Source organism: Oryx dammah, unplaced genomic scaffold (assembly GCF_014754425.2).
Source record: "Oryx dammah isolate SB20612 unplaced genomic scaffold, SCBI_Odam_1.1 HiC_scaffold_25, whole genome shotgun sequence".
Lineage (NCBI taxonomy): Eukaryota > Metazoa > Chordata > Mammalia > Artiodactyla > Bovidae > Oryx > Oryx dammah.
Genome location: NW_024070209.1, coordinates 78,365,315 through 78,376,331, shown reverse-complemented (window position 1 = coordinate 78,376,331; position 11,017 = coordinate 78,365,315).

Here is an 11,017-nt window from a genome sequence, read left to right as displayed (position 1 = left end):
ATTTGCAGAAGTAAATGATCTGATGGTCATGCAATGATCATTCAGCATATCTGATTAACACCCACAGTCAATGTCAGAAAGTCAAGGTAAAGTGTAGAACTCAGGTCAAGGAGTTCAGGTGTAAGGGGGTCTTTATTATTCCACTCGGTTATTAACCACACAGTTGTAAGCTTTCCCCTTCACACCCAGAATGCAAAAATTAATAAGATAATATGAAAATTTTTTTGAATAATTCTGCTAGTTCAATTTCATTTGCTTGATTACTTTTTCAGGAGAAAAGACAAAGTATTTACCTCTTCACTGACTTTTCTCTGTCAGCCTGAAATTCTTGGGATTGAAACTTGCATAATGCTTCTCCTTGCCTGCCCAATGTACCCACCCCTACAGACAGAGGGAGACCAGAAGTCTGTGGACTCTTAGTCCACTCCTCCAGGCTCCCCATCTCTAGAAGCACTGGAAAATCCAGGTCCCCCATTCTCCTCCAGTACCACAAACCTGGAGTCATAGAATAAGCATCCTCTATTAGAGAAGAAAAAAATACATTCCTAGTGGCAGTCAGCAGGAGGCAGGGGCTCTTCCAGCTTAATGACTTGCAAATCAAAAGCATAAAAACCAGAATGCACCTTTTGAACCTCTTTCCCATTCTGCCTAGATGTCCTCATAATTTTCTCCCATAGCATTCCTGTTATTTTTGCTACCAGAGCAATAACCTTCCTTGTGCATTTTTAAAATGTTGGAGGAGGAGCTGTCCAGTGATCTCAAAGCATGTGTTTTTGATTCTCATAAGATTATGGATACCAAAGGAATAAAAATGGAAATCACTACTGCCAAGATATGAAAGAGAGTTTGCATAGTAAAATAATTTAAACCTAACATTTGGACCCAATAAGGCAAATGGAACGTTTTTTCCATATTTTTGGAAAATGTGCATTTTCTTCACATTAAGTGGTACCAATAAAAAATAATGATTCTCACTCAGTTTATTTCTATAAATTAGATTGGCTTATAGTTTTCCAGGACATGGTTTTGTATCAAGCTATATGGCAAACACCTGGGCATAAAACACACTCAGCTCTTTGCTTCCATGTGGGTGAAACAGGTCACCATTCCTCTCTTCTAAATCTAGAGCAAAGAGCAACTGAAGCCAGTTAATATATTGAGTCCCGTCTATCTGCCAAGAATGGGTATGACATCAACAACTTGTGGACGTTTGTGAAGTTCCTCCCAGAGGCTGGGCAACCATCTTCTGATTAGAAATCGGGTGATTCAGCAATACATGCTGGTAAAGACATTTGACTCATCCTGGAATCAGATAAAGAAAGAGAGAAGACCAAATAATACAGAAGCATTTGAAATTACTTTTATGTGGAATTCATGCATGAATATGCTAATCTCGGGGGAAACCTACTAACGAGAGCATTGCCTGGAAATGCTGAGTGGTGGATGGATGCAAATAAGGACATGGGAAATGGAAAAGAGGTACGGACAAGCAGGAGAAGCAAGAGAAAAGAGAGAAAAAACTGGGGGAGGGAAGAGATTAAATGTTGCATCTAGAACCCATGTTGTGTGGTTTTTGTGTTTTTTTTTTCAAAGTTAAATCAGAAGATGTCCATCCAGTTCCAAAGTAGCTAGAAGCCCAGCTCACGGAATGGTGGCCTGAGCAACAAGCCAGAAACAGAAATGATGGTTCAAAGCTAGTGATGCTTTAAGTCCCTCCACTGTACATAAGCTCCAGCCGCCGAGGACCCCCTCACTCAGCAATCTGATGTGACAGATTCCTTCCATCCCCATCTCCCAGGCCTGTTGGAAGGCTAAGAGAGAGATGAATGTGAATGAACTGTGATGGCTATAAAATATTCCACACATGGAGTATGTGAGGTGAAAAGAGGGAAGGTGGTGAATTATTTATTATTCTTTGGCTCAAGTGTCCGCTGTTTGTAAGTCTTCGTGTCCTCCAGCATCTGAGGCCCTATCCACTGAGATTTAAATAAAATTACCTTGAAGCCCTATTCCACAAACAGTAGGAAACCGAGCACTCACCCCCACCCCAATATCCCAGAGGATTGTTGGTGGGGGTGAGGGGGTAACATTTGTCCTGATTCCCTCTAGCTCCCATTTCCTACTCTTGCTGAATTTTCAGTCCTGGCTCCCATTTTCATCTCCTGCAGGTGTTGGACTTTGTTTGTCCATCACTGGGGCCAGCCTAGGTTCCAGCGCTTCCTCCATTGGAACACAAGATTGGGCATGTAGAGACGTTCACTGAGGATTTGAAGCTCTATGGTGATGTTATTGTGTAGCACAGCACACAACCTAAAGTTAAATGCCAGTGATCCCTTTGCTAACAGTCCCTGGCTCCTCCGGGCACCATCAACACCTCATTGGTCATCTCTGCACAGACAGCTCCCTCCCTCCACCATCCACATCAACTCGCCTTTCCTTTACACCTCCCACAAAACCACCAGCCCCCCAATTTGCTCCCTCCTCCCTTCTTGTTTGGGTCTGGCACTAGGGAATCTCAACCTTGGCTACAGAATAGAATCTCCTGGGGAGTTGTTTTTTTTTTGTTTTTTTTTTTTTTTTAATAGCAGGGTCCATACCCAACCCCATACCAACCACATCAGATGTTCTGGAGCTGAGGTACATGCACACATCATTTCCCAGAGCTCCTTCTATGTAGCCAAGGTTGAAAATCACCTTCAGTCTAGCTCATCTAAGCCATGTCCTGGGGCAAGCTCACCTTTCATACTCAGAAAGGCCATCAAGGTATTCTCCTGAACAAAAGACAATTCTCTCCCTGAAGAAACTGCTGCCAGTTTTTTAACTGAACATCATTTTCCTACCACCATTATTATCATAAGAAATTTGCCAACAATCCACACTTCATTATCCAGAGGTCAGGATCCTTCCCCCACATCAGCATTTCTGGATGAGTCTCTTGCCCTTTCCTTCCTGGCTCACTTTCCCGAGTCACAGAATAACAGGGTGGGCAGAGAACAAACCAAGGAATCCACACAGAGGAACCTGACTTTCTTCATAGACAGACTTCAAGGCAGGCAGAAATTCAGAGCAAAAATGGGAAGCTGACATTATTTTGGAATCCCAGGGAGTGAAACATTCTCAACCTTAGTGAGTGAAAAATAAGCAGCCCTGTGATGGTATTATGTTTTGTTTTGCAGAAATAGACCCACAGACATAGAAAATAAACACAGTTGCCAAAGGGAAAGGAGAGGGGGAGGGATAAATTTGGAGATTGAGATTAACAGATAAATAATACTATATATGGCTTCCCTGGTGGCTGAGATGGTATAGAATCTGCCTGCAATGCAGAAGACGCCAGTTCGATCCCTGGGTCAGGAAGATCCCCTGGAGAAGGAAATGGCAATCCACTCCTGTATTCTTGTCTGGAAAATCCCATGGAAAGAGAAGCCTGACAGGCTACAGTCCATGTGGTTGCAAAAGAGTTGGACATGACTGAGCAACTTTCACTTTCACTTTCATGACTATATATATAAATTGATAACCAACAAGGACCTACTATATAGCTACTATATAGCACAAGGAACTATGCTCAATATTTTGTATAATTTACAAGGGAAAAGAATCTGAAAAAAATTATATATGTGTGTGTGTGTGTGTATAACTGAATCACTGTGCTATACATCTGAAACTAATATAATATTGTAAATCAGCTATACTGCAATTAAAAAAATAAAAGTTGAAATAAAAATCAACAACAAAATGAATCCATTGCCAAATCTGAAAATAAATAAACAGAATTTTTTCTGAATATTTCAGAAACAATATTCCTTATATAACTGCGCCTTTGGTCTTCCTAACAACCCTGTGAAGAATGTAAGCAGAGCAGGAATTATTATCTATTTTTCCAGCAGAATAAATTCACACTCAGGGCAGGTAAGTGATTGACCCCAAACCACACTGCTAGGACGTGACAGAGTGTTCCTAGCATAGCACTTATCTTAGTTCTGGCTGCTGTAAGTAAGTACCATAGACTGGGTGGCTTATAACCAGCAGGAATTTATTCCTCACAGTTCTGGAGACTGAAAGTCTCAGGCCGGAGTGTCAGCAGGCTTGAGTCCTGGTTAGAGTCCTCTTCCAGGTTGCAGGCTACTACCCTCTCACATCCTCACGTGGCAGAGAGCAGAGAGCAGCAAGTCCTCCCGTGACTCCTACAAGGTCACTAATCCCACTCATGAGGACACCATCCTCAGGACCTCATGCATCCTAATCACCTCCCAGAGGCCCCACCTCCTATTCTCATCACAGCAGAGGTCTGACTCATCTCCCAGCATTCAGACATGTAAGACCTGTTAGGAGGCAAACGGCAGGCAGGAGACACTAGGGATGACAAGTCCTCCTGGGCAGCCAGTAACTGATCTGTGCACACATCAGGGTCCTTCTGTAGGGTCTCCTGGAAGCTCGTCCAGAAGCAGAGACATTCAGTTCCGTCCTCCCTGGGGAAGCTGAGCTCCACTCCCTTTGAAGCATGGAGTTGCCATCATAGGGTAAGTGTTCTTGGAGCTACCAGGCTAAGGCGATGACCTAGAGGTGTCAGTCTCCTTGTGGGGAATGTGTCTGTGGTTTTGAATTATTTCTACAAGTTCCTTCAGCCCAAGGCTGTGCAGACAACCTTGGGTGAGACAGAGAAGGAGGATGATGAGATGTCCTAAACATGCCTCTAAAAACTGTAGTCTGACAGGCCCTATATCACCACCTATTGCCAGAATGTAATAACAATCTCCTCCTCCTCCACACTTTCGTCCTCCCTCTTGTGCTCTCTGAAACCCCAGCCCGGGTTTCACATATGGGTCTAGTTGGTCGATCCTGTTGTCCTCCAGGGCCGTAAATTCAAACAGCCACAAATCAGCTTCAGAGAAACTTCAGCCCCAGACACGCACGCGCTCCCATTCAAGTCCTGGTGTCCGAGCTGAAATATGGCTGCATGTGTTCCCTCCAGCACCGCCAGCCTGCCAGAGATGCCCCTCTGTCACAGATGGTTTATGGAGCAGCTGGGAGGCCAGGACACAGTGGCTAGCCACCACTCCAGCCGCGGCGCCCGGAAGCTTTGATCTCCTACTGGTAGTCCCATTTCTGCAAGGTTGCAGCCCATTCCCACACAGGCTTGAAAAACAATTCTCCAAAGCACCCTCGGGGAAGGGGCTCTGTGTTCCTCCAGGACCTGACACGGCTTTGCCAGTGCTGACTGCTTTTCTTCCCCAAATAGCCCTTCGTGACATTTCTTTGTCACCAGCTAAATACAGAGCCCTCCTGGCCCTCTTCCTTTCCTCATGCTGACAGCTGACACAGAGCCTGCTCACCCTTTGCATGAAACGCTCCTGCTCAGAGTCCCTTCTCCAAGAATCTGAGCTTGGGTCTGGGCAGGACATTAACTCAAAGCAAATGTCAAACACTGGGTTTCCAGAGTCGTAGAAGGCATGCTGGCCTCATGGATCAGAAAAAAACCTACACCTGTCTCCAAAGAGGTTTGTGCCATCATTGTGCCTCCTTAGCCCCAAGATAAATCCAGAGGCTGAGCCGGTGTGTGTGAGGCTCACTTGGATAAAGCTCAGGGCATGAGCCTGCATTCTCCCACTGCCTGAGCCAAGCTTCTCAAACTCCAGGGTGTGGTGAACTCACTGCATGTGTATGTGTTCAGCCGTGTCTGACTCTGTGACCCCATGGACTGTAGCCCGCCAGGCTCCTCTGTCCGTAGACTTCTCCAGGCAAGACTGCTAGTGTGGGTTGCCATTTCCTTCTGCAGGGAATCTTCCTGACCCAGGGATCAAACCTGTGTCTCTTACATCTCCTGCATTGGCGGCAGACTCTTTACCGCTGTGCCACCTGGGCAAAGGGGTCAAATGAACTCACTTCACAGCTTTAAAAGAGGCCCATTGGGAATTCCCTGGTGATTCAGTAAGATTAGGACTCAGCGCTTTCACTGCAGAGGGCTCAGGTTCAGTCCCTGTTCAGGAAACTAAGATCCTGCAAGCAATGCTGGGCAGCCGAAAAAGTAAAAAATAAAAGAGGCCAATTGGTGCCTGGTGCCGTCCCCAGAAGTTCACAGTTAGTTGGTCTCAGGTATGGGAATTTACAAAGCTTCTTAAAGTGCTTCTCCTCGTGGGGCTGAGGTTGAGAACTTGAGAACAACTGAGTGAAGATCAATATCACTTTGCCCAGAGTTTCTCTTTGAAGCAACTCCTGGCAGGACCATGAGAAGAGTTTTGGAGGCATAACAAGCATTCAGTTACCATTCACTCAGTCCCTCATTCATTCCTGGTCTGCTAATGAGGCCTCACATTGTGTTAGGCACACTGTGTTTATCTGGGTTTTCCAGAGAAATGGAATCAATAGGATTTATGTATATTTAAATATGGGGCTTCCCCAGTGGCTCAGAGGTAAAGAATCCACCTGTAATGCAGGAGACGCAGAGTTGATCCCTGGGTCGGGAAGACCCCCTGGAGGAAGACTTGACAACCCACTCCAGTATCCTTGCTTGGAGAAGCCCATGGACAGAGGAGCTTTGTGGGCTACAGTCCATGGGGTCAGAAAGAGTTAGGCACGACTGAAGCAACTGAGAAGGCACGCAGATATTTAAATATATAGAAATATAAACACAAGTTATTTATGATAAGGAATTGATTCATGCCATTATGGAGGCTGAGAGATCCCAGGATCTACAGTCAGCAAGCTAGAGACCCAGGAGAGCTTATAGAGTTAAGTTCCAGCCCAAGTCCAAGTTCAAAGTCAAGTGAAGATTGATGTCCCAGTTTGAAGACAGAGAGCATGAATTCTCCTTTGCTCAGCTTTTAGTTCTGTCAGGTCATGAAGAGATTGCATGAACCCCACCCACATTCGAGAAGGCACTGTACTTCTACTCAGTGTACTAATTCAGATGTAAATCTCATTGAAAAATACCCACATAGATTCAGAACAATGTTTCACCAAATATAAGGGCACCTTGTGAGTGAGTCAAGTTGACAAACAAGATTAACCATCACACATCGCTCCAGGCACCACACCGGACACTGAAAAGCTCTGCACTCTTGCCCACAAGTGTCTTCCTGTCTCTTGATGACACAAGGTATGTAAGGAAGGCTGAAACCCTCACCATGTGGTAGAGCTTCACAGAGTCCAGGCTCAGAGGTGAAAGAATCAGACTGGGAATGGTCACCAAAGGTCTGCTGGAAAAATTGGGCTTAATCAGGGCTGAGAGGCTGTTATGGATTGAATTATGTCCTCTTTGCCCATCCCCCAAAAGATACGTTTAAGTCCTAACACCCAGTAATGTGATCAGGATGTGAAAATAAGGTGGTTGCAGATGTCATTAGCTAAGATGACGTCATACTAATGTGGCGGCTGCTGCTGCTAAGTCGCTTCAGTCGTGTCCGACTCTGTGCGACCCCATAGACGGCAGCCATTGCCATCGGCTGCCTCGTCCCTGGGATTCTCCAGGCAAGAACACTGGAGTGGGTTGCCATTTCCTTCTCCAACGCATGAAAGTGAAAAGTGAAAGTGAAGTCGCTCAGTCGTGTCCGACTCTTAGCGATCCCATGGACTGCAGCCCACCAGGCTACTCCACCCATGGGATTTTCCAGACAAGAGTACTGGAGTGGGGTGCCATTGCTTTCTCCTCATACTAATGTACAGTCAGCCATTAATCCAAAATGGCTAGTGTCCTTATAAGAAGAGGAGAGAGACACAGAGATCCGATGGCCACATGAAGACAGCAACACAGAGAAACGGCATGTGAAGATAGAGCCAGAGATGGGGGTGATGAGTCTACAAGCCAAGGATTGTCAGCTGCCATCAGAAGCTAGGCGAGAGGCATGGAACATTTTCTCCCTCAGAGGAATCAACCCTGCTGACAGCCTGAGGTCAGACTTCTTGCCTCCAGAACTGTAAGAGGATAAATTTCTGTTAATTCAAGCCACCCGCTTGTGATGCGTGGTTACAGCAGCCCTGAGAAACTAAGACAAAGCCGAGTCCAGATGGACAAGCAGAGTGGGAAAGGAACCCTAGAGTCCCAGAGGTGGGGATGAATAAATACTGCATGGGGAGGACAGGGAACAACCCAATCCCACTAAACAAAGAATCTCAGAAAGAATGAGGAACACAAATCAGAGCTGCCGCCTCTCAGCTCATTTCCCCAGGGATACCATGGTACTGCCTTGTCTTGAGGGAAACTTCCTACCCCTTATGGCCCGTTTCACCCACCTGGTGCCAATCAGAGCTGCCTTCCTTTTCCCTGATCCCTCCTCCCTGGGCAGTTTTAAGGTGGGCACATGACTCAACATCCTACCCCACCCTCTTGGCCACAGTAATTGGCCTGAAGATGGGCGCTGAGCCAAGGCATGCCAATTAGGGACTTTCCTTGGGATTTTTCATTTTTATTATCATTAAAACTGGTAGAAAAGAGCCGTTTTCTCTCTGGTCACAGGCCTGTGAAACATGAACTTGAAGCTGCCCCCAGCTATGTCCCTATAATGTAAATAAACAAAAAGACAAATTGATCTTTATGTGAGAATGGGGAAACAACAAGGTCCTACCGCACAGCCAGGGAATTATATTCGATATCCTGTAATAAACCATAATGGAATCACTTTGCTGTACAGCAGAAATTAACACAATATTGTAAATCAACTATACTTCCTTAAAATAAATTTTTTAAAAAAGATCCTTATAGCATTCAAGTCCCTGGTTCTAGACACTAAAGTTTTTGGAACTGCACGTGAATTTTTCTTTTCTCCCTTCTAATTCTCCCACCTATTCTGTGAGGTCTCCCAGGATCCTTCCCCTTATACATAGAAACAAAGACAACTTTGTTTAAACTGAATGCATGTCACCTCCATTGGCTCTGACGCCAGACTTCAGGGTTTGTGTTTAACCCTAGTAGCTAAAGACTGTTAACTGGAGTCTACACTATCTGATGCCAAGGTTCCCCATGAAACTCCAGAAATAACACACAAAGTATACCCTTCTGGGAAGAGGTAGCATAGATGCCATCAGATTCTCAGTGGAGCTTTTGACCCCAGATAAGGTTAAGAACCACTGATGGGAGCCATGAGGAGCCATTGCAAACACAAGAATCACAGAACGTATTCTTTTCCACTAACAATTATTAAACACCCTCGGATACCCAGTCGTTTATCCAACAAACACATTCTCAGTCCCAGGGTCAAGAGCTGTTGGGGACATGATGACATATGTAAGATATTTTGATCCTCAGAAAGTTTTAGTTGGCTTGGGGTGGTAATGGACGTATACATAATTTTGATAGAAGGTGAGTGAGGGTAAAAGATGCAATGGTAGTTCAGAGGCAGTGTCTAAAACTTTTCCCACAACCTTGAAAGATCAGTAAATAGAGCACTGGATAGATTCCTCCTTCGTGAATGGACCCTAGAGGAGTCAGTGTCTTAGAATCTCAAGGTCATCAATTTCTAAATGGATCTAAGATACTGCCAGACCACCTTATAGGATGCTCTGCAGCGCTAACAAGAGAGAAAATATCTGCCAACTTCCTCAGTGCCTGGAAGCCATTGGACAAGATATACAACACCTTCTAAGGAGATGCCTGCTTCTGGACCTAGTTCATGCTAGGAGTGGCCCCTTGGACTATGCTGACCATCAGCCTGGACATCTCCGGGGAGTTTATTAGAAATGGAGATCTCAAGCCTCATTCCCAGACTTTTCTGAATCTGTAAGATCTCCCAGGGGATTTGTATGCAAATTAAAGTTTAAGACACACTCAAGTAGGTAGTTCTTAGCATAGTGTGATTATAATCTGACAAAGAAGAAAATCTACCCTAGGGCACATGTTACCATTAGAGACAGAGGAAGGAACCAGAACTGCCCAGGTGTGCTGCGGGCTCGCAGTCACTCAGAGAAAACGGGATCTGCAGGGATGTCCCTAGTGGTCCAGGGGCTAAGACTCCATGCTCCCAACGCAGGGGGCTAGGGTTCGATCCCTGGTCAGGGAACGAGATCCCACATGGCACAACTAAGACCTGGCACAGCCAAAAATAAATAATTTTTTTAAAAGAACAGGAGATGTGCTTGGGGCTACCTGGAGCCCAGGATGAAGCGAGCTGCAGCATGTGAACCAGACGTGGCATTGGCCTTTGGTTCTGCCCACGTGTGCTCCTGCACCATAGACATATGGTCTCCTTGAATCTCCAGTCAGAGTGACACCAGCATTCTTTGCATACACCAGTGCACTCAGGGGGGGTTGGCAAACAGCTGGGAACCACAGCTGGCTGCGTTCTGCTGATTTGAGTAGCAGGGGAGGGGAGCCCCAGAAGGCTCTTGGAGTTCGGGCACAAGCCTAACCCACCAAGGTGCCGGTGAGATTAGGGGGCTTCCCCTATAGCAGCAGCCCCATCATGAAGCTCCAAATGACCACAGTAGACACGTAGACAGCAGAACTGAGGGTCTTGGGCAGTAAGAACTCAGGGTCAAGGCAGTGGTAACAGCATTTAGGCCGTAAGGATTCCCCGGGCTCAGTTAGTTTTAGAAACAGCACATTAAACAAAGTTGAGTTTGTTCCTTTGCAGGAACAACTTCGCTGAGTTTGTTCCTTTCAGCTGCCATGCGCACTGTGAAATTTTAGGAAGAGTAGAGGTGCGTGTATGCTAAGTCACCTCAGTCATGTCTGACTCTTTGTGACCCTATGGACGGTAGCACTTTTGATCACAAATCCCTCCCTAGCTGTGTCTGTCAGTCCAGGCTGCCATAACAAAATGCCATCAACTAGATGGCCTAGATGGTTGGATGGCATCATCAGTTCAATGGACATGAACTTGGGCAAACTCTGAGAGATAGTGAGAGACAGGGAGGCCTAGTGTGCTGCAGTCCATGGGGTCACAAAGAGTCGGACATGACTTGGACATGACTTGATGACTGAACGACAACAAAGGTGGCCTGAACGACAGGAATTTATTTCTCACATAATCCTGGAAAGTCCAGGATCAGGGTGCCAGCTGATGTGCTTTCTGCTGAGTGT